Source organism: Gopherus evgoodei, chromosome 17 (genome assembly GCF_007399415.2).
Source record: "Gopherus evgoodei ecotype Sinaloan lineage chromosome 17, rGopEvg1_v1.p, whole genome shotgun sequence".
NCBI lineage: Eukaryota > Metazoa > Chordata > Testudines > Testudinidae > Gopherus > Gopherus evgoodei.
The window spans coordinates 15,876,277-15,902,888 of record NC_044338.1 but is presented as its reverse complement, the minus strand read 5'-3'; the positions used below and the strand labels follow the sequence as shown (position 1 = coordinate 15,902,888).

Below are 26,612 nucleotides of genomic sequence, written 5' to 3'. Positions count from 1 at the left end.
GGATATGATGAGAGTTGACCACCTTTGTAAAGTGCTTTCAGATCTACTGATGAAAATGGCTATATAAGAACCAGGTATTATCATCACCTATAAAATAGGGGTAATTGAATTTCCCTACCTCAGTGGTTTTCAATCTTTTTTCATTTGCAGACCCCTAAAAATTTTTCAAATAGAGCTGTGGACCTCTTTGGAAATCCTAGCCATAATCCGCAGACCCCAGGGGTCCACGGACCACAGATTGAAAACCACTGCCCTACCTCACAGGGCTGTTGTGAGGATAAATACATTAAAGATTGAGGCACTCAGATATTACAGTAATAGATGCCATACAAGTACCTAAGACAGACAGAGAACTCTCATATTTATTCCTTTTATTTACCTCTAAGTTGGTGAGTTTACATTTTTTAAAATTCATTAATAGTGTTTTTTAATTCATGGTGAAGTTTTTTAATTAATAGGTTTTTTTAATTCATTCATTTTCCAAAAAATTTAATATTTCAGACGACTAGGGAAAGATTCAGCAACCGAGTTGTGAACTTCTCCGTAATCCTGGAATGCTCAGATTCAGGATTTCAGTTCGAGCAGTCAGAGGGATAAAAGGGTCTGCTGCAGTGTTCAGACCTGGACCCAAAGCTGAGTTGTGTTTGTATCTGGGATTCAGATTATTTGGATCACAACAGCACCCAGATGCCGCAAAAGAAGCCAGGGCCGTGCTGCGCGAGGCACCATACAGACATGCAGTGAAAGACAGGCCCTGCCCCACAGAGCTTACAGTCTTCATTTAAGACAAGATGTAACACGTGAGTGAAGCAAACGAAGAGAGGATGGCAAGGTAACAGGCATACATGCATGTTTTCTAGAGCCTTGCAGAATGTGTAAGTAGAAGGTAGAATTTTCAAAGATGCCAACAGGCTTCGGACACTCCATTCCCCTTCATTTCAATGGCAACTGAGCAATTCAATCTCAGGCTATTCTGAAATTCTCAGCCTTAGGAGTATTTGTTTTGTTGTCAAAGGTGACAAATAAGGTGGCCAGTAGAAGTGGTCCCAGCTGGCCAACATTTTCAGCTCTGTTAACGGCAGTGTTTTTAGAAACAGTAGCAGTGAAGGCTCATAGCCTTCTTACAGTGTCCTTGGCAAAATGCAAAATCATCTACTTCATTTGGATACCTTCCAAAGACCAATCACTCGTCTGAGAGGCAGCACTGTCTAATGGCTAGGGGCACAGGGCTGGAACTCTATTATTCCTAGCTCTGCTACTGACCTTGCTGTGTGACCTTGGTCAAGTTCCTTCACCCCATGCCTTAGTTTCCCATCCCACTTAGTGTCCGTCTTTTCTTTTCAGATTGTATGTTCTTTTAGGGCAGGGCCTGTTTCTTACTGTGTGTTTGCACAGCACCTAGCCCAAAAGGGCCACTGTAATGCAATAAATACACAGTACTACCGTGATAAGTAAGGGAGAGTTTTGCAAATCTTTAATAGCCTGATCGACAAATCCCGTGTTAACTTCGCTTCCCTGAACAGCCACAATTGTACGTAACATAAAAAACAACCCTGAACAAACAAATGACAAACAAGGCACAGAGAGCTCTGCTCTTGTGTTTTGCTATTTAGCTTCATAGGCCAATTACTGAGACAGCAGAGTTTAAGGCTGGCTGCACAACATCAAAACTAGGCACCAGAGAAGATGGATAAGTTGGCATATCAACCAATCGCTTTTCAGACCCCAGCACCAGCCGCATATGGAAAATTATTTCAGCCACGTATCCGAGCTTGTTTTCTGATCAGACAACGCTTTGCATCACAGAGCAAAACAAAACAAATCCCAACACAACATCAATTGACAGGGAGAAACCAGGTCCCAAAATTATCCGGTCTGACTTAATAAGCCACTGATTTTCTTCCTCTATTCCCACCCCTGCTCCGCTCTCCAGAAACAAAGTGCTCCTTCTAGGACATGTATTTACTTCTTCGTAACACAAAGCAGACAAGCTCACACTAAGGCCACCTGCATGTCATGCATATTCACATCTCTGCTCTGACATCACCAAGCTATTAAAGCAGAGACGTCCCCCTGGATCTCACTAAACCATGGAAAAGTCAAGCTATTCCCACCTCTTTCCCAAAGTCTCCAGTCCCATGCAAACACTTGGACCATAAAGAAATCATGCCGCGCATCTTGCACTGATGGACTGAATGGGTTGCTGGGACAGAGCTGAGCCAGGCCAGACACACTCTGGGATTGGGATCCCTAAGGCTGTAACACGGTGGTCTAATTTTGGTTGCTGGGTTTAACGTACAGGTGCTGTGTGGCGTTCATGGCCTGTGACATACAAGGGATCACACTTGAGAATCTGGTGGTCCCTTTTGACCTTAAACTCTATGGATCTAAGAGCTTTGAGTTATGTGAAATGAATCTGAAAAGCATATTGCAAGTCACCAGGGAAGGTGAACCAGAGGGCTGCAGTGGGGAAGACGGAACCTCTTATCCCTCTACAACCTTTTCCTTGAGGGTGGAAGAGGGCCATTTATGTTTGTAATTACTGTGAAGTGTTTATGATGTTAGTTTAATTGGGTTTAACAAACTCTATGAAGCGTGCCGTACAGTCATTTTCTTTGCCTAAGTAACCTGCATCTGCTAATTAAATTAACATTAAAAAAATGAGTATGGAAAATGACTAAATGACCACTTCTGGGCAGCTGGAATTAAAAGTGCAACCCCAGTTTGAATGAAACAAACAGATGGAAGGCTTGACAATTTCTTCTAAATAGCATCAAATAAGCTGGGGGTGTGGGTGGGGGTGTGTGGAGAGAAGTGCCTGGCCCAAAGAGCTGTAAAATGTGCGAGGTCCAAAGGCTGCTGGAAACACCAAATGCAACAGTAACACAGACTCAATGAGGCAGAATAAGCTAATAAGTGAAAAAGGAAGTAAGCAGTGCTGGTGTTTCACCACCAGTGGAAAGTCAGCAACCAACCATACCTAGGGTGACCAGACAGCAACTGTGAAAAATACAGGATGGGGTGGGTGGTAATAGGTGCCTATATAAGAAAAAGTCCCCAAAAACGGGACTGTCCCTTTAAAAACCGGACATCTGGTCACCCTAATCATGCCTCTCCCCACACAGGAACAAGGATGGATTGGTTGGAGATTGGTCCTGCTTGGAGCAGGTGGTTGGACTAGATGACCTCCTGAGGTCCCTTCCAACCCTGATATTCTATGATTCTATGGAGAAATCCCAAATGATAACCTGCAAAGCTTTGAATAGAGGTGAGCAACAGCATTTCACTAGTGAATGCCTGGCAAGCGCAGACAGGAACAACACCTAGGAATTCAGAAGCTACCTCCAAGTTCTCAAGTTTGCAGAACTGGCATGGAAATCTCAATCATATTTCCTTTGCTCCTACCAGATGTCCCATGCTTCCTACATCTAATCAAAACAATGACCTCTCTTACCACTCCCGACCGGAACAAGGATGAGTAAGGAATGTGACAATTAATAATTTTTAGAAAAGTTTGGTAATGGCTGGATTTTTTTTTTTTAAATGAAGCTCCCAATAAGGTTTGAATTGTGTGTGAAGGTTTGTATAGCGTAACATTCTGCAGGGCAGGGCATGCTCTCTGGGCAAGGCACAGTCTTTCAGTTCAGCTGCCCATGTCCCCATTAAACAAAGCTCACTGGGTAACCCACTAATTGTTGGCACGCGTGGATGAGCCAAAGGGTTCACATCGTCACTTTCATTCATGTTAAGTGAACTGCTGTGGAAAATAATGCGCTTTCAAGAACTCACCACCCACGTGGTCATTCAGCAGAACACAGCACCATTTTCCATCTCCCTTTGAAGCACTAGTTATGACCCACTGTTGAGGTCAGGATATAGGACTAGACAGATCTATGTTCTGTTCTGGTATAACAGACTCCTATGTCTCTCTCCTTTAACCCTCACCAGATCTTCTGAAATCTGCAACCGCCACCGAGTACAGACAGATTAAACACAGAATACATGATTTCCCCTCAGCAGGATGTTAAAGGAACACCAGATGTTGACCACACAGAGACAAAAAATGAATAACTTACTACCAATTTTGATGGACTGGCTTAGAAGCATGAGTGAAAATTGCTTCTTCTTGCAGCACGTATTCATAGATGGAATGATACTCTTCCGAAATATGTTTGGGACAATTTCAGACAACCATGACAATTACTTTCAAGTATTCATTGCCAGGAAATAAGTTACTGCAGTTCATTACACAGACACCAAAGTTCTTCGTCACACTCTCATGGCTTTCCTTTGTGACCCTGGCCAAGTCAATCTTTCTGTACTTTAATTCCCCCGGTGTCCCCAATTTGGAAAATGGACATAATAAATTGTTGCCTACCCCAAAGAGAAACTTGCAGGGCTTACTTCATGTTTGGAAAACACCTGCACACTACTGTCCCTCCAGCAAAGCCACTGTACACATACAAAATATTAGAAAGTGGAATATAATATCAATGCATCAATTTTTCTTCCTATAGTTAAGATGTAAATTGTTCCAAATGTTCTATGAAAGGGTTACAATTAAGGGGCAACAATGGTAGTTGGAAAATAAATAGTTTTGTACATATCATCTACTTACACAGAAAATTGGATGAGTCTGTGTTGGATACAGCCACACAGGAAAATGTTCCCTTGTTAGAAAGAGTAAATTGTGGGCTGGTTTATATGGCATTGGTTTCAATCTTTCTTCAGTTAGATACCCATTTAGGAGTCATATTAGTTAGTGATGAAAATGTACGTGTGACAGATTTGTATTGGTGAAGGGAGAGAAGCAAAGATGCTTTGTTTGTTTATACATAAATAATTTTTTAATTTGGGTTAATACACTGGCTCATCTCACAAGTACTAGCAGTGAGAGTCAAATCTTAATTTAGTGTATGAATAATTTTTATTACATTGATGAACTGCATATGTTATATGATATTACCCAATAGTAAACGACTGCTCAACTGATTCCTCATTATACGGTTGAATGCTTATTTGCAGTACTGCAGACTCTAAATCTTCAAAAATCATGAGTCTGGCCCTCCAAAATCATGAGTTTTTTAAAATAATTTTTGTGCTCCTTTTAAATGCCTTCTGTTTTTCGAGCCTTTAGGGCACAATTGCATCGTTTTCAAGCTTCTCTCTGCAATCACAAGGGCTAGAAACCTACCTTTTTAAACCATGAATGTTCAGATTCTCATGCATCATCATAACTCCGGTAGCTGGAGCTTTAAGAAAAGCATTAATAATTGCAAGACTCATGATACAAAATGTGGACTGCTCCCATGGATTTTATTTGAAAGCACAATTTTTTGTTGCAGATTTCAATAAAAAGGCTCTTTTTTAAAAAAAAGGAAGATTTTCATCCTTCTGCAGTTTTAAATCCTGGCTCATAATGAAGTGAGGGATTATCTTTGGTTCTAAGGCCTGATTCAACACCCAGCAGTCTTTCCATTGACTTCAATGGGTGTTGGATAAGGCCTATACTGAGAAAGGCCTGTTAGGTTGCAACGTGGTACAATTGTGAAGAATGCACAACAAGGGGAGAAAAAAACCCAATTATTACTTTGACCTAGGAAATGAAGCAGCTTGCTTCTCCCCTTGCCATAAAAGGGATGCAAAAGGTTCTATGGGGCAAGGGAAGTGAAGAAAGCTTTCTATACTGTACACAGAAGGACGTTCACAGCCGGGATTCTGAGCTAGCCTATTTCAGCATAAGCTTTCATGGGCTACAGCTCACTTCTCAGGGACACCACCGGGGCAGCTGTACAACATCTAACAGCAGATTAAGTACCTCAGGGATTTTAAAATTCAAATAATAACCTTTTTGGGGAAGCAAAGCTCTCCTCCCTTCTTTATTTTTAATGTCTGCTTGCCTCTAGCTTAATAATTGGTCACCAAAGACATTTTACTTGCCAGACAAACTATACATGAACACAGTTGGCAATTTCCAGGCATCAGTGTGTTGCAAATCGGTTGCTAGGCAGAAAAGTCCTTGGCTTCAGTTTGAGTTGAGTGTTGTATTTAGCTCCTCTAGCGAGTGTCTTACCCGAACACAATAGCTCGAATGGATGAAAGGACTTAATTTGATCTAGGGCTAGAAAATAAAGTGATTATATCCAAAGAATAAACATGTCTGTGCATGAAGGAAAGAGGAAGGAAAACAAAAAACCCTCAACAACTTTGATCAACTAAAAATCACCTTATCCCCTGTCAGTCCTGTTCTAATTCTGATTTCATCAGTGGCTTGTTCTGGGAAAAGATTTCTGTATTCCACTGCTATGCATCAATTCTTACACAACCAGGCAGGTTCTGCATTTTTTTCTATTAAAGCGAACCACAAAAATTTATTCTGGCGTTTTGGTCATCTGTCACCCTTGCTGCTCTTCTAATGGCAACAGTCAAGACAGCATGAATCACAATCAATTCTAGGAGATAGCACCTCGAGTGTGAGCCATGAAAGTAATGATGTGAAAGGCCCCTTTCGCTGTTCAAGAAACACAGTCTTGGAATTACATTTCTGCACAGTGGTGGGCACTCCAGTTTCACAAATGGGAACAAAGACATATAGTCATACACAGGTGGCACTTGGCAGGTCACTAGTTATATCTCGCTCATTAGGAATTTTGAGCGAGATATAACTCATTAGGCATTTTTAAAGCATTAGGTAGAGAGAAAGCATGTGTTAGAACCAGGACTATTTGCAAATGAGACTACAGGTTAATCAGGGGTCCTGGTGGAATATAAATTTCAGTTTTATATTGTACGTGTTTGCGCACAGACACAGACACTCCCTTACCTCTGTGCATCTTCCACTTTCATTCCTGGGAGAACTTCAGGTGGCACCACACCCCTTAAAACCATAACAACTTTAAGTGTGTGTGTCACTGTGCTTTAAATACTCTCTTTTTAAAGTAGCACAGAAAATTGAAATTTTCATTCCAACTCTCCCGCCCCAAAGCAAGCTGTGAAATCTTTATTCTCATCAACATATTTAGATATTATTGCACACTTGAACACACACACAGAGACATGTTAAAAAGAACATTATTAAGATTGCAAAGTCAAGCACGCAAAAGTTAGGAAATGTCTCATTCCTGATGCAAAGGCCACTCCTCTTGAAAGTGGAGGCACCAGAGGGCGGTGGTGGTTCTTTTAATAGTTACTAGTGTTTTTTAACATGGGTAAAACTTATTTTCCCCTACCCTTGGTTCAGCCATTTTGGAGAACATTTTAACTGAAATCCGCCCCCACACATTCAGTTTGAGACAGACTTCCAGCATGGAAAATTTCAGTCCTGACTGTGAAGGTCTGACAAAGTTGTAAGCAACTGAAACAGGGTCTTACAATGGGAAATGTCTGGCAACCTTCCTAATGGGCAGTACCACCAGCCGCACCTATAACATGCACTTCACTTGCCTAACGTTTTCCTTGGGAGATGTGCGTTCTGAGTGTTATAATGAGACCAGGAAGGAAAGTCCCATAACTTTGCATCAGAGACAGAGAAGATGGAGTGTAATAAACACACGACTGTCAGCCCATAAGAGGTGGAAAGAAGCTTTACTTTTAAATGAAGGAAAAACACAGATGAGAAACATGACCAGCCATCTCCCTTCCCAAGTTCCTTGGGGCAGGGACTCTTTCTTGGAACTGCTTGTGCAGGGCACAGCACAATGCTATCCTGGTCCATGCCTGTGGCCCCTAGGTGCTACCCTAATACATATAATCAGTGTCAGGAATGACGGCCTGCAGCTAGACCTGGGATCAGCTAGTTAACCACAGCTGAAACCCCTAAGTGGCTAAGCAGCATTGCCAGGACTGCTCTTAAGCCCAGCAGTAGCATTTGGCCAACAGCTGATCAGCGCACTCATCGGCAGCTGCAGTCTCTCCTGTGTCTGCCTCATCTCCAGCCGTGCTCCAGCTCTGCCTTCACTCTGTTCCAGCCCTCCTCCTGGTTCTTGACTCTAGCTCTTGGCTTGACTCCTGGTTCCCGACCTCTGGCTCTGACTGACTGCCACTAGGCCTGACCACTCATGCCTTGGCCCGTGACAATAAGGAACAACTATGTCTGTATTTTTAGTGGTCTGTGGTGCATCGATACATTTTTCAAGCGAAATTTGTCTCAAGATCCCCAAATGCTGTTTCAGGCTTTTGTACACCAAGGATTAACTCATCCGAAAAAGCTATTTGAAGGGCTACATTAAAGTGAGTAACTATATCCAGTTTAATAGTCTCATTCTTTAGTGACAGTCTGATTCAAACAACATTCCACCTAATAACGGGTTTGGATTTCACACCATTCACGTGGATACTACAGATTACACGCATAGAGAAATTCACACCATGACCCCAAGTTACTATCTTCATCTGACTGCAAGAGCATTTATTATTTCACAAACGTGGGAGCTATTTACACCCTTCCCTTGAGTGAATCATAAACTCATTAGTCCAACCTTTATTTCATAAAAACTAGGAGATGAAGAAAGCTGATTCCAAACCACTCTGATCAATCAAAACATTCCACCCGGCTGTGATGTCAAACAGAGAGAAGTGTCTCATAACCAGTATTATCAAGTAGGTTAACAAAAACCACCAGCAGCCTAGAGAGTTGCTAGAAGAACATGGTATTGGTGCAGTGTGACTTGCTGAAGTTTCAATGGCCCCATAAGCAATTTGGCATTTTCCTGTACAAATTTTTGGGTTTTGAAACAACTAAACCACATTTTGAAAATAAAACTGAACATTTATTCCAGGAAAATACTTTCTATTTTCTGATGAGCTCTACCAACCATAATGTACACTACAATCACTAATACAGAAGCTGCAGTTAACCATAGATATCTAGAGAGGTCATGTCAAAAGGTCTTGGCGAAGAACTACAATACATTTTCCCTGAGAAGCCAGAACAGTATGCTCTAATGTACTTGGTGTTTGCTCTGCCAGTAGGAAATGTAAAGTCAGGAGCAATCCCAGCCTTCTGGGTATGACTGTTTGCTGGAAGTGTTACAAAAGAGGAGGCAGCAGTCATTCCCTAGACTATTTCTAGTACACAACGTTTTTGTGCCTGGTGTAAGACATTTCATCTCAGCACCTCTAGGAGGAGCACAGCTTTCCTCTGCACTAACAGTCTGCTTCTCTTTGGCTTATCCAGCTTCCGTTTTCCAACTGATTTCCCTTCCAGCGGAGCTCCTCGTTTCAGACCTGTCTGTTTAAACGGATGCACGGCATACAGATTGGGGAAAAAGCCGCTCCTCCACTGAGAGCTTTTGCTAATGGGTTGATTAGTGGAAGCAGAGGTGGCAATGAATTCATGCTTGGGGGCGGTGGGAGGAAAAGCTTCTTAAAATGGCCATCTCTGGTCAACGCCGCGTCTTCGGCTGCATTTGTATAGAGCAGAGATGGTGCCATGTGGCCACTTGACCTATTTACAGCTCTGGAGTCTCCTGTTTATCCCAGTCCTTGTTTTCCAATTAAAGGCGCCAACAGGAATTTGGACTGGTTCCAGCAAACAAATGTGTCTGGCACATCACTGGGACTGGAGAGAACAACCAACAACTTTAACCCACTATAAACTACCCAGCTCTTTTAGATGTATGAAAAACACACTAACAAAACAAACTGAGAAACCTAGTCCAAATAAAGAACTACACAGGGGCTGCTGTTTAACCTGGATGCTGCTGCTACAGGCTCCAAAGGCCTCAAACGTGTCCAGGGTGGATGCAAGATCCAGCTCCCCCATCTGGTTCTCCTGTGCAGGGGAGTCTAACAAGACTGGACTCAACAGCCCTCCTTGCAAGGCCAGAGTCAATGGTGCCAGTTCTGCCAGAGGAGGGGCTGGGTGTCCTGGCACAGGACGCACTTGGTGGGCACATTTGCGCTCGACTGCTCTAACGGTGGGCGAATGCCCCCTCTTGGCTCTCTTATGGTTCCTGTGGCACCAGTGAGTGTGAGCAGTGTCAGGAAGCCGCAGAGCTTGTCTTCGGTGCCGGAGAGGGGCTGTGCCATGGGTCTCTAGACCTTGAGTCCTTTGTTGGTGCCACAGCCTCCCTTACTGAGGCTGGTGTACTCTGCACCAAAGTGCTGGGCTTTGGGTCCGACATGGACTGTGTCAGTTGGGGACGGAGAGCTGACACCATTAGGAAAAAAGTTTTAATCTAAAGTCCCTCTCCTCCTTGGTTCTTGGGCAGAAGCCTCTACAGATTTTACACTTGTCAGTGTGGTGGGCTTCTCAAAGCACTTTAAGCAGGAGTTGTGAGGGTCATCCCTGGGCATAGGCTTCTGACCTTCAGACCAAGGCATGCCCCGGTCCTTGGGAGGGAAAGAACGTGGTGGGGGAAAACCCCAAAAGAAACATATCTAACTATAAAATACTGAAACACTAGCCAACTCAGTAAAAGCTATTTACAGGTACAAATAGGAAAAATCCACTAGAGGATCACTTGTCGTAACAAGGGAGAGAGGCAGCAGCTCCAACGACCGTCGCAGGCGGTAAGAAGGAACTGAAGGGACGGCGGGTCGGGAGGGATCTGTATACACCGATCTCTTTGTCCTTACTTTAGAAACAGAAGACTAGAAAGTAGAAACTACTTCTCCAAAGCTCAGAGAAAGCAGGCAGACAGACAACAAAGACTCAGACACAAAATTCCCTCCACCCAAAGTTGAAAAAATCCGGTTTCCTGATTGGTCCTCTGGTCAGGTGCTTCAGGTGAAAGAGACATTAACCCTTAGCTATCTGTTTATGACAACCGCCATGAAGGTGCGACTCCAGGGGGCTCCACAGCTGACCCAACAGGTCGCTAGGGGAAAAATCTTCTGATGACTGTGCATGCGATGCGCACACACCTACTTGGAACGGACATGAGCAAGCACACGAAGAACTAACTGTTATTGGCCAATATCAACTTTTATAAATGACCTTTCACATGGTCAAGCAGCAGCTCCACTGGACGATGACCTCTTTACAGCAATGGAGAAAGATCAGGTTCTTTCACCTCTTATCGATATTATTGACTACTGAAGGACGTAAGCAGCAGCCCATAGATTTCTGCTTAGACTGTAAGCTCCTCCGGGAAGGGGAGATCTTTTTGTTCTGTGTTTGTACAATGCCTAGAATAATGGGGTCGCGTTTGTGGTTGGACTCCAATACCAAAATCAATAATAATGGAACTGCTCTTTTCCTTTCTTTCTTGGAGATCCCAGATGATAACACTAGGCAACTGATGAAGGGTTCTCGTGTAGGGGTCCATACAACTGTGTTGCTGCCCTTCCTGCTCAGTATGCATATGGGGCCATTAGCGAGCAGACCTGGTCTGAAATGAGGATATCACTCAGTATAATGAGGATGCCCAGTTCTAGGTTTCCATCTCTTAAAATGAGCGATGGCATGACTTTCCTGGTGTCTAATGGAGAATGGGACATTGCTGAGAAAGAGCGGGCTGCCTTAAGCCAGAAGAGACAGAGATATTGCTTATAACAGTAAACAAACAAACCACCAGAAGAAATGGAGGAGACAACAATCTACATTCTTGACTGGGAGTGTCTGCCCACCATTCATTACGCAGCTTAGCAATCTCTTGCTGGATCCCCAGCTGCTTCTGTACATCTACATAACGGGGGCTGCTAAAACTGATTTTAACAATTTGCTATTTTCTAGCGGGGCAGGCCCTTGCTGCTGTTATCCTGGCATATGTCACCTCAGGCTGGATTTCTACAGCATGCTCCACATGGAGATGACCCTTTAAACCAATTTAGAAATTGCAGCTAGTATGGACTGCAGCTGCCTACTTAATCAATGGGTTTTGCATAGGGAGTGCAGTGTACCGATGCTCCGTGATCAGGGCTGCCTGACAACTGGCTTCCTGGGGAACTTTAACAAGCTGGATTTGGCCTGTAAAGGTTTGGGGGCCCTGGTTACTTAAGAGATCACCCTTCTCCTGGTAGGATACCCCGGCAGTTGTGAACAGCAGAAGTACGCAAGCGCACTCAGAAAAGGGTTTGTATCAGAGAACTCAGTTGACAAAGGGGAAGGGTACATCTGACCAAGTACACTTCCAAGTTACAACTCTGTTATATTTTTCCTGATGCTTCCCATCCCTGCAGCTTCTGAACAGCTGTCTGTGCTGGCGCAGTCAGGGGATTAGCTGAGACATACTCAGCTAATACAGGACAACACCTCCATTAAGGTGAGGGTCTCCATGCCCTTTCCATCTCCTTGAAGGCAGAAAAACAGCAGCTGCTGCAAAAATCCAATCAGTCCTGTTCCCCCCCCGCCCCCAGCTCTAGCTCTTCAATCTACCACCAGAATAAATGGCTCCTGAGCCTCCTGGAATCAACAGCTGGATACCCAAGTTTCATTAAAGGCCAGGATTTCCCTGGGGGAAGAGCCTATTTGCAACGTGAATGAGTTCCGCTCACAGGAAAATGGTCTCAAGCCATGTGAGGCAAGCTACAGTATCTCATCCACCTGCAAATAGCTCCTCCTTCCCCATCTCCACCCCCATTTTCAATCTCAGGAAGGAGTTTAAAAGCCACTGTTCAGCTCTCCTGATGGAGGGCGGAACCTCACAAATTACACCATTGTTTATCCCAACTCCTCCCTCCCAGCACCTGCGAGCAGAGGCAACCCGAATGACTTGGAATTAGGGAATTAACGCGTCTCCATAGAGCGCTCTTACCATGGGACTGCGTCACACACACACCAAAACTGCGTGGCCTGGAAAATATGCAGGATGGCCAAACTCCTGGATGCGTAGCCCACACTAGGAGAGGATAGGTCTTTGTCCCACTCTACTAGCAAGTCCACATAAGAGGAGAGGAGTCTACTATAGCTGCTAAGGACAGAAGGAATCATTAGATCATCTAGGCTGACCTCCTGCATATAACAAGCCCCTAAATTTCACTCAGTTACTCATGCGTCTGGTGGAACTAGTCTTTCAGCTCAAACACCAAAAGCTCAGTCTGCACGTGCTGAGTTCAAACCGCAAATGGTCCAAGTGAGCTCAGTTATACACCATTTTTCCATAGGACAATGTTTTGCATCCTCCCACATATGGCTACGCTCAGACATTAAAGCTTTGTGCATGACCAATATCACCAATCTGCACACTTCCGTGTCACCTTCTTTATAATCATCATTATTCATCTGTATTACCGTGACACCTAGGATCTCCAGCCATAGAGCAAGACCTGATGGCCCTCGGTGCCGTGCAAACACAGAACAAAAAGACAGCTCCTATCCACCCCACGGCGCTTCCAACCCAAGTACAAGGCAAGAGACAACAGGTTTGTCACAAACAGCCTGGGATGCACAAGGTAGCAATGAGACAAAACTGGTCAGCAGGATGAGTTACAGTCACCAATTGCCAACTGCCAAACCACTGGTGAGAGTTTTGAAGGCATCACAGCAAGCGAGATTTTTCCTCCAGTGTCCTTCACAAACCATGATTGAACTTCATGACGCTCATGTGAGGTCATCATAAAGGGAAGCAGAAAGAGGTTACTTAGTATGGCTCTGTATTCTGTGCTTGTACAGCATCTACTACAAGAGGGTCCGTGTGCATGATGGGATTCCCAGGTGCTGCAAAAACACAAATCAGAACCACTAGATCAGTGGCTTTCGACCTTTTCAGACTACTGTACCCCTTTCGGGAGTCTGATTGGTCTTGCATACCCTCAAGTTTCTCCTCACTTAAAAACTGCTTGTTCACAGACTTACTGCAGTAGTGCCCAAATCCCAGAAACAGTATTACACAAGCCAAGGGCAGAGAATGGAAACCCATAAGAGAGACATCTGCCAAACCAAATAGTATTTTACCACCAAGCGTGGAAGAAGGCTGGAATTGGAAATGACACAAACATCTCCCCTCCCTCCTACACAGTTACATCCACGGATGTACACCTCAGAGCCATCCTTAACATCTATCTAGTTTCACCGCTGTCTCTCATCTGAGTTAGCACAGCAGCTCACTGCTAAGATCCAATGCCACGCTTGTCCATGGTACTGTGTCTTTAAAATACAGGCTGCCTTTAGGATGGGATACTATACTTTTAAAAGGTCTAGTGAAGAGAACTGGATTTTTATTTTATATACACTATAAATGCAAACCCATGTAAACACACACACACACACACACACACGCTACACTGTCCAGTTATGCGACGACCCCCAGAAAAGATCTCCTCTGTCCTATGAGCCATCTCTCCTTCGAGTCATCAATTCCTCTATTTTAAACACAAAGACAGGCACATTCACCTGCTTTCCATTTTGCTTTGATTACTGAAATTTGTATCCATCCCCCTTGGCCATCACAACAAACAGGTGTGCATCTGATCTCAGTTACTTCAAATGGGCGACAAGCCCGAACTGCGTGCGCTACGTTTGGAGTAACGGTACTGAACATCCCGGGTGGAAGTTCAGAAAATAACAAAGTATTTGCTTGAAAAGGGAAAAGAGCAATTCCTCTAGCTTAACTGAAACTACGCAAGTAAGCTGCAGAAAGCACCCCCACCCCACAGCACAGACTGATCAAACTGTGAAAGCATAACATTTCTGCAGGTTGCTTGCGGAACTATTAGCCTTATAAAAACCATCCTTTTGATGCAGGTGATGCATGCCACATTTTTAAACTGCTGCAGCAATTATCCTTCATTTCTTTTTTTATGGTATGTACATTACAGGAAGGAAGTACTACACTTACAAGAAGAAATCTTGGCACTTCAAGAGACCTACAGCAAAAACTGCCTAATTCCCCTCCCAACCTGACCCAAATCTAAGGTTTCTAGGTGAGTAAGAGCCACTAGCAGTTACTGCATACGATAAACACAGCGCAGCAATCTCTAAGAAAGAACACAATTGAGCAGAACTTGTAATTCCCACCCACGCACTTAAATTATACAAGAAGTGGATACTACTAGTGGCAGACTTCCGTGAAAACCACATGGCCTGAAGGAGTGACAGCTGAAAGAGTCACAGGCATCTTGTCAAGAACAATACAAAAGCTTTTCTCTGCAGGAAATGAAAAACAAGGAAACAAACACTGGCACTTGCGAAAGCCACAGACCAGCTCACACAAAAAATTATTTCAAGAATGTTTGTGTTCCAGATCAATGGACTGATTGCTGGGGCAGGCAATTAACACCTTGCAATTATTCAGCAAGATGAGGGGATGATGGAGAGGAGAATAATAATAATAATAGACTGTCACAGTTATGAAAGTCAATACTTGACTCTAGAAATCTCAGTTGAATATGAGTAATAACCCAAGCCATTGCAGGAAACTTGTCATCTGACGTCCTTGCAAGTTGGCGAGCAAGATGGAAAAAAGATGGAATGCAGAGGTGGGGGGCTGCTAATATACAGAAACGATGTGGTACAGGGAGAGGAGGCTGTTAAAGGTGCTGCTACAAGTGTAGGGAGGTAAGGGAAGGAAAAGAGAGAAGGAAGCACACAAACTTGGAAAGCAGAGGAAGTTTTCAAGGTGATGACTATGAGGTACTAAGGATACCCCATATCATCTATATATAAGCAAGTCAGGGGACCACATTCCAAGCAGGGGACCATCCTGACTATATAACAAACTGCAATCAGGTCAGGGTAAAGCTGGGTTGTAAATAGGACTTGGTTGTATCAGGGGTATGGAAGGCAAGCTGGACCCATCAAAAACCTGTACAGCAGCAAGTCAGTTCATTTTGATTAGAGCTTTGCCCACGTCTACAACCAGCTGAGCTCTAATTGAGGAAAGCAACCTCACCCAGGGTCACACCTCAAGTGGGTGCTGAAGTCCCACTGACATCAAATTCTCTCTCTCTTTTTATTAAATTATTCTCGTAACACAGCATACAACCTGTAATGTTAACTTTACTGGGTGCTACAGAGGTGTCTGGCTAGTCCAACTTTGCTTTGGAAAATGGTTAGAATATTAATGGCAAATAAGTTAAACTGCTGTGTGTGGTTATTACACACATTCCTCTTACGTCTGTACACATGTAACATATTTCATCTTTCGCTTCCAAGGTAGGGTGGGGAATAACCCTGAGGTCAGCATCTAAATTAGAGGTGTCAGAGGCATCCCTTAAAACAAGTCACATCAAATCCCCAAACTTACCAAGAGCCAACAATTCGCTTTGCCCCCCTGGGGCCTTATCCCAAGACTGCTGAAATCCCTGGCCTTGGATCAAGCCCGTGGACTAAGCTCAACTTTTACTATGCCATTGAAGAAGGCTTCACTGTGTGTCGTGACCAGAGTGGGAATTTTCTGTAACATTTTTATGAAGGACAAGTGTGGCAGTGACTGATGTGACAGGGTATTGCTATTCAGAGGGCGTGGAAGGCTTAGCATGCTCATCCTAGGGCAGAGCAGGAGGCCTGAGCATGTGTGTCCCATAGAAGTGTCTGGAGAGATATGAATAGGTTTTAAGAACTGGCTGAAACCAACCTATATAAATGGTGGATCATCCAGGAAGCCAGTAAAACTATTTCCCCATGCTAAATTTTCCCCCTACTGTTACTCACAAGTTCTTGTCAACTGTTGGAAATGGGTCATCCTGATTATCACTACAAAAGTTTTTTTTTCTCCTGCTGATAACAGCCCACCTTAATTGATTAGTCTCGTTATAGCTGGTATGGCAATACCCATTTTTTTCATGTTCTCTGTGTATATATATCTTCCTACTGTATTTTCCACTCCATGCATCCGATGAAGTGGGTTTTAGCCCACTAAAGCTTATGCTCAAATAAATGTTTGTCTTTAAGGTGCCACAAGTACTTCTTGCTCTTTTTGCTAAATGGTCGTGACATTCACACCTAGTGACCAACAGCCAAGAGGAAAGAGATTTCCTCCATCTGTCAGCACGGGAGCAGGGTACAGGACATGAGCAGGAGAACAAAGGGAACCCGTGTCAAGTGGCCGTGATAAGAGCTGATCTCACAGAGTACGTCTGCACAGCAATTAGACACCTGCCTGCCACGGCTCTGGCTGTGGGGCTGTTTAACTCTGGTGTCAATGTTTTGGCTCCGGCTGCAGCCAGGGCTCTAGGATCCCGCAAGGTGGGAGGACACCTGAGCTCGGGCTAGGGCCCAGATGTCTATGCTGCAACTAAACAGCCCCGCAGCCCAAGCAGCTGTGGGTTTTTAATCAGTGTAGACATACCACACAGACAAAGGAGGTTCTCACCTGCGACAGAGAGAAAGGAACAGGGCATCTGTGCTTGCAAGAATTTTGCACTTGGCTGGCCAGTCTGAACGTGGTCTTTGCCTTTGTTTCTCTATGCTGACCTAAGGACTTTCCCCTGCTGCACACCAGGTAACTAATAAATCGTCACCTTGTTTTGGAAAGGCTGCCCAGTGTCACTGCAAATACTCACTGGGAGCATTGCGCCCTGAAAGGGGAAAGGACAAGCCTCCCACTGGAGTCAGGCTTGGCAGGACTCTGCTGCGTGGGGCCATGGAAAGAGACAGGCATCGCTGGTGCCCCAAGGCCCAGTTTCGGGGCGATGGAAGCCATGGGCCTGCTCCTGTGGAACTGTGTGGATGCCTGAGGTCCAGCACACTGCGGGAAGCACTCCTAAGGGCCTGTTTGCAGGCTGGGGCATAGATCAGACCCCGTGAATCCATGTCAGGTGTGCACTTTCCTTCTCACTCCGGCAGGGTTAGATATCAAAGATGTACAAGGCTTCAGTAACTGCAGAGTTAAGCCCGACTCCTCTGACAGGTCCCCACACTTCTATTATTAGGCTATGTTGGAAGCACATCTCCTTTGCCCATGTGGTTGTCCAATGTCAGGAATGTGTTTGTATCTAATCTGAACACAGGGAGGGCCCAGGCCAGCCAAGTGCAAAATTGTTGCAAGCACAGATGTTCTTAACACTTTGAAATCACGCTGATCTGATAAGTCACTCAGGAAATTAGCAGGTAACAAAGCTGGTTCCTGATAAGGAGTATTAGAGATAGGGCATTCCATATATTTAGCTCTCTCTGGGAGGAAGCAGCAATAATGGTTTACATTGTTCCCTACCCATGTTGTGCCAGAGAAACTCTGGCAGGGGATTTGGCTGCCTTCAGCAAGGGGGAAGCCAGATACAGCCTTGACCACTGTTTGATGTAGCCTGCGACAAGAAAAATGAAACACCTGCTCACAGCTAGGCTCGCCCAAGTGTTAACATTTTATTACAATATTTCCTGCCCCCCAGACATAGATAAAAAGACAGACACATTATATAGGGGGGGCAGGGGGAGATTGTCCCAGGAAGGAAGAGATGCCTGTAACCAATGGGGGATTTAGGAAGGAAATTTAGACAGAAGTCTGTTTTTCTTTCTTGTAGCATTTGGTTAGCACTTAGCAGAAGATGAGCCACCAATCCAGCCTGGGTAGATGGCTCCGTTTTGTGGCAGGCATCCAGCAAGACTGACACCCCTCTACACACACACACACAGCTACCACTTCCTGTGAGTTTGTCTGTCATTTCCCTGGGGAGAACTTTTCTCCAGAAGACTGAGGGCAGGTCTCCACTAGAATCGCTGCTGTGGCATAGTGGTGCTGATGTAGCTGCAGCACTGCTAGTGCAGATGCTCTATGCAGACGGGCTCTCCCCTCGGCATAATTACTCCACCTCCCTGAGCCGTGGTAGCTATATAGTGGGAGTGGCTCCCACCGACAAAGCACTGTCCACATCCATGCTTAGGTGAGTATAACTTAGGTAGCTCGGGGTGGGGGGGTGGCTTTTCCACACCCCTGAGCAACTTAAGTTATACTGAAGTAAGCCCTTAGCTAATGTGTCCACTAATTTGAGATGCCCCACGTAAGACACTTATGGCCTGATTTATCAGAGATGCTGAAACTGACCTGACATCACTGGGAGTTCTGGGTGGCTCAGCACCTCTGAAAAATCAGGCTGTAAACTGGGCTTCCAAAAACGAAAACACCCCAAGTCAGTGGACGCTTTTCAAAAACTTAGTCTCTAACTTCTCTCCTTCAAATTTCCCCATGTGTATAACTGGGATGTAATTGCTGCAGGGGCGGCAGAAGCTTCCCAAGAGTGGGGGGGCCCCCAAACCGTGGCCTCACTCTCCATGCTGCCCCTTACCCCACCCCTCACCTCCCCCCACATCGCTCATCCTGATGGCCAGTAAAAGTGCCCTCCCACTTTTAAAGTGCCCCTGAATTGCTGCCTACCTCCCCCCTAGGAATGCTGTGAGGACTGACTAACACTGAAGATGAAATGGCCCATCTAAATATTACCACCAGTTAGCAGTAAAGAATATATTAGAGAGACAAGCAGAGTGAGAAAGACAAGCTTTTGAGCTACAAAGCTCTTCTTCAGGTCTGGGCTGTAGCTCAAAAGCGTCTCTCTCTCACCAACTGAAAGAAGTTGGTTCAATAAAAAAATATTACCCCTCACCCACCTGGTCTCTAAAACATCAGAGTGATTCCATGCAAGAAGGGTGAAGTTCACTGGCCTAGGCTGCGAAAAGCTGCTGCAACTTTCAGCAACATTTTAGTTCCTTGATCTCTTTTTTAAAAAAAAACTATGACTTGTAACTATTACAACAGCACCTAGAAGCCCCTACTGGACCTGAGCCCCATTGTGCTATGTGCCGCAAATACACTAGTGAGTGACAGGCCCTGCTGCTCTAAATAGACAAGACAGATACAGAGAAGTCTTTAAACCATGATTTGAGGACTTCAGTAACTCAGCAGAGGTGATGGGTCTATTACAGGAGTGGGTGGGTGAGGTTCTGTGGCCTGCAATATGTAGGAGGTCAGCCTAGAAGATTATCACACGGTCCCTTCTGGCCATTAAAGTCCCTGTAAGTCTATGAGGTGTCCAGTGTAATCAATAGGGTGTGATTGCAGCTCTTCTAGCTAGCTTGGGTTAATCTAGTGAACTTGGATCCCAGAGCCACTTCAGTGCAGATGGGTACTGTGATTAATTTGGTTCTGGTCCAGTTTGCACAGCCCGCACTGAAGTACATGCTACCACAGCTTCCCTGCTCTGCAACCCAAGCTTGCAAGAGTAAAACTAGCTCAGATATGTCTAGTTAAGCCGGCCAATCATGCCCTGTGATTGTAGGATAGACATACTGCAAGAGCAGGAGGAGGGATGCAAGTGAAATGACTTGCCCAATGCCTCACAGAATATCAATGGCCGAGGCTGGAACTGAACTGCTATTCAGTCCTGCCCAGTGCTTTATCCTCTGGATCTCCCTTTCTGTTCTTCATTTCCAAGCCATCTTTGATCTTCTCTGATGTATGGGTATGTATAGAAGAAATTAAGAGAGGGAGTATTTATGACCTCCAGCATGGAAATAAAGTCAAGCTTTGAGGTAATCCAACATTAAGTGCCACAGAAGCAGCAGCACTACTCGTAATTAAAAATGAGATTCCAAAGATCTTGCTGGATGCCTTGGAGGCACCCAGTTCACCCAAACAAAATTACAGTAGGCCAGGCTTCTTCATTTTTTTCCCCGCCCTCTTAACCATTAGATCGACATAGCCAGCCTCCGAAAAAAATCAGCACAATTCATTTTCACTGTGATAGGTTTGATCCTAAAGCATATTCTTTATTCCCTACAACATTCAAAACAACCCAAGACACATATAGATAAGGAGCAGCACGAAAACTGGAAAATAAATAGGATCTACTCACCCAAACAGACCTCTGGCGAGCTCTGCGCTGCAGAAATACAAGTCCCCTGCAGGAGAAGTGAATCTTGTGCAGTGTGGTAGAGGGAGTTCCCTGCCTGCCCATTTGTGGGAAATTTAGAGGTATAAACAAAACATGAGGGAAACCAAAATGGCTTAAATGGGAAACCTCCAAATGAGGAAGCACTGACAATGTGGTAGCTAACCCACATGCACGTGTGGGAGGTGGAGAAAGGGATGGAATATAACTGTACTACAGAGCAACCAAGGAAGCAATGTTCTGATGCCGACTGGGCTACATCTGGGGTTAGTATTAGCACCTGAGGCTGGATTTGAGTTCAAAAAGTAAGCCATCTTCATGAGATTTTGGCCTTAAATGGATTAATCCAAAAATAAAGAAGCCTTCAATTTTTTAAAACAATTGTTTATTTGGATGTACAATAATAAAAAGATTCCCAGCCCCCAGGCACACTAATATCGTTAGCGAACACAATAAAATCCCAGGAGCATTCATCATTTCAACAGGAACTCAACTAGCCAGCCATCTACAGAGACTCCTTTCCAGCTCTTCATTGTTTCCGGAATCGCATGCTCAGCCCTCTCCAAAACCCCTATCAAACAGAGGTCTTTTTCAGCAAGCTCACAATGTTATGGATGTGCACAGTAAGATCCACAGCCCGGGAGCCCTCCTCCCCCTGAGAATATCCTGCCAGATGCCCCACCTATATGCTTGTACATGAAATGAATAAAAGAGAGATGAGCCGCGGGCAGGAAATGAGACCAGGAAATTATAGTGGGGCAAATCAATGGGGAGTTCTGAAAATATGCAAGGAGATTTTCAGTTGAATTTGGAAATGTACAGGAAAATGAGGTGACAGTTGTCCTACTTCTTAGTGTGAAAAAACTTAGCATCATAGCCCACCTGACCTGTAGGCTAGAAAGTTCTGTACTGCTGACAGGAAATGATTAAAACACAGATACAAATTTTGGCAGACTGCCCAAGGTCAAATTCTGGCACAGCGTGGCTAAGCATTAGAGATGTGGCGGGAAAACTTCTCTCGGGCCAAGGAGAACATCAAGATTTCTAGTGTTAAGGGTGAAGTTAAGGAGAGCGATTGACACGTGACAAAGAGGACATTTCACCCAAGAAGAGGGCGTCTGTCTTGGAATAGGAAGTTAATGTGTCGCCTGTATTTGATAGAGTCAAGTCCAGCAAATGGACAGGAGACAACAATTTCAGAGACGTAGCCAGGTATGTCATCAACTCAGAAAGAACATCTTGGGTTGAAGCTAACACCTCACATACACTAGGGCATGTTGATATTTCCCCTTCTATTACCCATCTTGCGCATGGCTTGTACACACTGTCACTTATGTTGCTCAGGGGCGTGATTAAGCCACCTCCCGAGCAACATGAGTTACACCAAGCTAAGTTCCGGTGTGGACTGTGCTATGACGGCAGGAGAGCTTCTCCTGCCAACACAGCAACGGCCTCTCGGGAGGTAATTTGTTATGCCAATAGGAGAGTGCTCTCCCGTCGGCACAGAGCATCTTCATCAGATGTGCTAGAGCAGCACAATTGCATCAGTGCAGCTGGAGCGCTTCGAGTGTAGACTAGACATTAGATTTTATGCTTTTCAAGCAAGGGGACTTGCCTCCTTTCTTGTCTGTAAAATCCCAAGCCTACAAATGATAATGTGTAAATATTTATTCAATTAACCAAAGGGAGAAACATGGAGTCAGAGGACCAACACCAAGGGAATGAGAAGATGATGATGGGTTGAATTTTCAAAAGCACCTAAGTCATTTAGGAGCTCAAATCACAAGGAAAGTCACTAGGACCTGTGCTCCTAAATCAATTGGGTGCTTCTGAGGATTCCACCTCTAAAGTTTTTACGTCTCCATCACATACGATAAAGAAAGACAGAGGGTAGAATTCCAGCCAGGAGATGGAGCACTCAGGGGGCTGGTTTCTTGATCTAGGTGTGCATCAAGGTGAAGCAAGATTACAAAAAGGAACATTTGTGTTGCTGTGTGGTGTGTTGTGTTGTGTTGTATACAACAATGAAAACAAATGGCCCGAACACGACTCTTCAATCCAAAGAGATCATCTCCCTGGTTGGAAAAAAGCAAGTCTTCCTGGTTCTCATACGCGGTTCTCATGACACATCAATTAATTGCAGTGCAACAAATTGTTGCTATAATTACAACTGCTTCATCATAGCAGCAAATCCCAAAAAGTTCAGCTGCATTCCAATAACCTACAGCCTCCCTGGGGATGAGTTTTCTTAAGGAGTGATAAAACATATAGTACTCCTTGGGGAACTAAAACACAGTCTCCCAATTTGATTCTGTGTAGTGTTTTTCAAATCCAAACACATCATCTACTGAAAAGGAAAGATGTAGTACATGACATTTACAAAATAATACTCTTTGCCTCTTTGATGCAAAATAGGAATGTGTTTTTCCCTCTTCAGAAGCCCCGCTTTTGATGGCTGGATGAATTTTTAGCATTAACCCCGAAGAATTCCATCAGCTACAACAGATGCACCTTCAGCATCCACCCACTCAATTTCTGCCGTGTGAATTTTCTGTTTAATAAACTTTAGCACAGTTTGTATGTCTCAATAACACTGTTTTAGTAGTCATGGTGACAAAACTCGGGTCCTTGGCAACCCATCAACGATGCTGCACATCTAAAATGACTAATTCTAAAAGATTAATTTGGAGAACTCATGTGAATACTTAAAGATATGCAGGTGTGACACAGAGGCCCCTTTGCAGTTCACTACTCTGTCAGCAATTCTTGTCAGGCCTGAGATACTCACTACATTTCACACACTGCTGTCGTGATATTTATTTAAAAGGGGACATGCAATATATCATTTGAAATCTAACAACATACTGGTCACTAATGCCACTGTGAAATGCTTTTAACAATTCTTAGGTGAAATTATGTGTATTCTGTGGTACGTCCTGGAGACTGTAAAGAGACAAACAAAGCAAAACTGGTTCCATTTATATAGAGGGGAAAGAAAATATGGTGGCTGACGCCTAGCCCGGAAAGAGGGTTCTGACCTGCTAGTGGCTAATTTGCCTGAAGTTTTATAAAGTGGGAGGTGTGAATTTAAGAGCATCCCAAGGGGCTCCCTCTGACAGAAAGCTTCAACTGGCTTGACCAGTACACCCGACGCTTTGGCATCATGATCTGTATCTAAAAGGTGTCATGTACTATATCCCTGGAAAACTAAAGACACACTGGTGACTAATCTCATTGTGAAATGTATGTACTGACACCCTATGTCGAGTTATGGATGTTCTCTGTATTTGAATGAAGTAGAAAATACGTCTGTCCAGCTCAAAAAAGAAAAGCAGGGCAGCCAGAGACCATGGCAATGCAATTTACATATGCAGCAAACAGAACCATCGAAGTTCTCAAGATCGCTGGGGAGGCAGCCTGTCTAGATCACAAAGCAATGTCTATTTGACAATGAAGGAAAATTTACATGCCAGGTTAAAAAAAAAGCCATCATGAGAGCGAGTGGAGAAAACAACCACTTAATCTCGCCAGGGGACGGAGATGGCAGCTCCAGAAAGACTTTCTGCCTCTTGAAGCAAGGTCGGTGCACTTTGAGAGATGCTTTTCAAGGGTTTACTGGACTATAAAGGGAGGGGCAGAGAACCCCTAAGTTATCCATCACCTGAGGGACTAAGAGGCCCTTGAGACGGTAGAACAATGGGTCCTTCAACCAAGAGGGCTGAAGTCTCCAGTATTGCAAACCCCAAATGTTAAAAAATCATGAGTCAGGTTCACCAAAAATCATGAGATTATGTAACAAAAATAAATTTGCTGTTCTTATTTGCTGTCTGCTTTTTGAGCCTTTAGGGTGCATCGGGATCACATTCTGATGCTTCCTCCACAGCCACCAGGGCAAGAAATTTATGGGTTTTTTCTAAGAATGAAGGCTGAAATCCTCACATATCCACTTGACTCTAGGAGCTGGGGCTTTATGCAAAATAATAATTATCATGACACTTATGACAAAATCATGAGAGTTGGCAACACAGTCTCTGGAAATTGATTATAGGCGAGAAACCTGCCTAATCGAACAGTTGTAACTGGCTGAAATTAAGTTTTAGTCTCAGAAGGGTACTCTTACTTTTGTTTGTAACTCTTTCAAACCTTCTTTATTCCTTCTACTTGCTATCACTCAACCTATAGGACTTTTGTTTAATAAACTAGAAAGGGCAGGAGATCTGCTGACTTCTGGGGTCCACTTGTAGGACTTCTGGGAGCTAACGTTTCAGTATTTCAGGTCTTTGCTGGCACTAAAAATTCATGGCCACGACTTAAATTAGTGCACTGGGGCGTCACCCAGGGAAAAGAGCCCACAGCAAGGATAGAGCTGTTACTCTGCATGGCTGGATCGGCTCGGCATTGTTAATGGTGATGTCTTTTCCCCCTGGATAGATTTTGTATTTCACTTCTAGAACCATCTGCCACCTGGTCTTTAACGCACACAGGCAGGATAATTGTTAGTGGCCTCTGCAAACAGACACACCAGCAGAAATCACTTGGCCCGGAACTCATTTCTCTCTTGCTCTCTTTTTATTTTAAAGAAAAGGTAATGGGCACAAGTGGTTGAAGACAACATCCTACTCCGCCAACAAAGTACAAGAATACAAGCTTCAGGTTACATGATCCTGAAGCCAACTCCCAAAGCCCTATGCAATTATTTGCCAATTATCATCATCATAATCCTCATTATTCATAAGCATTTATATTACGCTAGCCCCCAACTGCCCCAAAGAAAGATTGGAACACAGAGAACAAGTGACTTGCCTGTACTCACACAGGGTACAGCTACACAACAACCCCCCATACCAATTCCAGGTCAGTTGACTTGGGCTCATGCTGCAGGGCTAAAAATAGCAATGTAGATGTTCGGGCTGTGACTACTGCCAAGGTGGGAGGGTCTCAGAGATCAGGCTCCAGGCTCTGAATACCTACACTGCTGTATTGAGCTCTGCACCATGAGCCTGAGACAGTTGGGCTCTGATGCTTGCTGCTGCAGGGGCTGTTTTTTGCTGTGTAGACACACTCACAGGGTCTGTGGAAGAGCTGGGAACTGAACAGAGTTCTCCCGAGTCCCAGCCCAGTGCCTTAATCACAAGCCCACCTTTCCTGATTGCACACTTGTCTTCCAAGAATGACTGGGCTTCTCTGTGCCTACCCTGCAGCCAGAGTGCTGAGTGCGTGAAGCCTGAAGTGGCAGAGTGAAGGTGGTTTCACTCAAAGCTTCATTTTAATACTTCACAAAATCCTATTTTCACGTATTTATCTGGAATTATTATTATTATTGTTGTTTCTGAAAACAGAACACATTCTCAGGCACTCTGTAAAAGCACTTGCCATCGGAGCCAACACAGAACCAAGGTGAGCATAAGAAGCTATTCGTTTTCTGCGTCATTTTATTGAACCTTCTGCTCTTCCAGAGGTGACAAAGTTCACACAGAACTTCTCTCTAGCCATACCGCATTATACTTCTACCACAGAGCAGTGACAGCAGCAATAATGATTATGACAAACAGTAATAACCTACATTTCAAAAGCACTTTTAATAACAAAATGCTTCACCAACACCACATACAGTACGTATGGTGACCATATTTTCCCAAAGAGAAAATGGAGCACCAGACAGGGCTGGCCTGAGGCTCCCCACCCCCCCGCACTACAAGTGGGACTGCCCATGGCCTCCCTTTCCCCCGTGCACGGGGCCAGCCCAAACCACGCCTCTCTCCCGCGTAGGGCTGGCATTGCCATTGACACACTCCCGCACGTTCCTCCGCACCCCATTAGGGGTCGCACACCACTGTGATCAGTTGGCAAGAGTAAATAGGACAAATGCCGAGTTTTGCCAAAAAAGTTGGGACGGCCAGGACAGGGCT

General features: G+C 44.5%; 1 protein-coding gene across 2 annotated transcripts in view; it reads right to left on the bottom strand.

The window, feature by feature from the left end:
* Positions 1-26,612, bottom strand: part of CASTOR2 (cytosolic arginine sensor for mTORC1 subunit 2) — a 161,764-nt gene that overhangs the window by 30,675 nt on the left and 104,477 nt on the right. The gene's annotated exons all lie outside the window — the stretch shown is intronic.